The sequence below is a fragment of the Monodon monoceros genome, unplaced genomic scaffold (genome assembly GCF_005190385.1).
Source record: "Monodon monoceros isolate NGI ecotype Baffin Bay Population unplaced genomic scaffold, NGI_Narwhal_1 Super_Scaffold_21, whole genome shotgun sequence".
Taxonomy (NCBI): domain Eukaryota; kingdom Metazoa; phylum Chordata; class Mammalia; order Artiodactyla; family Monodontidae; genus Monodon; species Monodon monoceros.
Window position 1 is genome coordinate 53,167,965 of NW_021703778.1, and position 891 is coordinate 53,168,855.

The window sequence follows — 891 nt, forward strand, 5'->3', positions numbered from 1 at the left end:
GCTTGCAGTTCTATTTAAAGTTTTTTAAAGTATACTTATGAAAAGGTGATGAAAATACAAGGCCTTAAACAATTGTCAAATAAATAATAAAAAGAAGAAGCACAGCCACAGTCCAGAAAGAGAAAGCAAGCCAAAAACAGCTGTGGGCTCTCCCATCGCTATTGTGCTGGGGAAGATGTAGCAGTCTATTCTCCGAACCACCCCTTTGCCTCCGGACTTCTCTGGGCCTGTAGTTGCCTGACCAGGGGCCCAGGGCCTCGGACTCTGCCGACTACCATGGACTCTGTGTCAAACCAGCAGTTTGCAGGTGGCTGCGCCAAGGGGCCAGAGGAGGCACCGGAGTCCGCGGCTGGGGCCACTCAGGAGCCTCAGCTGATGCATGGTGCTGGCATATGTAAGTGGTTCAATATGTGCATGGGATTCGGCTTCCTAGCCATGACTGCCCACCCCAGGGTCTCACTCAACCCCCCGGTGGATGTCTTTGTGAACCAGAGTAAGCTGCACATGGAGGGCTTCCAGAGCCTGAAGGAGGGTGAGGCCATGGAGTTCACCTCTAAGAAGTCTGCCAAGAGCCTGGAATCTATCCAAGTCACGGGCCCTGGTGGGGTGTTCTGTATTGGGAGTGAGAGGCAGCCCAAAGGGAAGAACATTTAGAAACGCAGATCAAAGGGAGATATGTGCTACAACCGTGGAGGTCTAGACCATCATGCCAGGGAATGCAAATGGCCACCCCAGCCCAAGTGCCACTTCTGCCAGAGCATCAACCATATGGTAGCCTCGTGTCCACTGAAGGCCCAGCAAGCTCCCAGCTCACAGGGAAAGCCAGCCTACTTTCGGGAGGAGGAAGAAGAGATCCATAGCCCTGCCATGCTCCCAGAGGCCCAGAATTGA

At 53.2% G+C, this 891-nt stretch overlaps 1 pseudogene; it reads left to right on the top strand.

The window, feature by feature from the left end:
• The first annotated feature begins 276 nt into the window (after positions 1–276).
• On the top strand, positions 277–891 carry LOC114904968 (annotated as a pseudogene).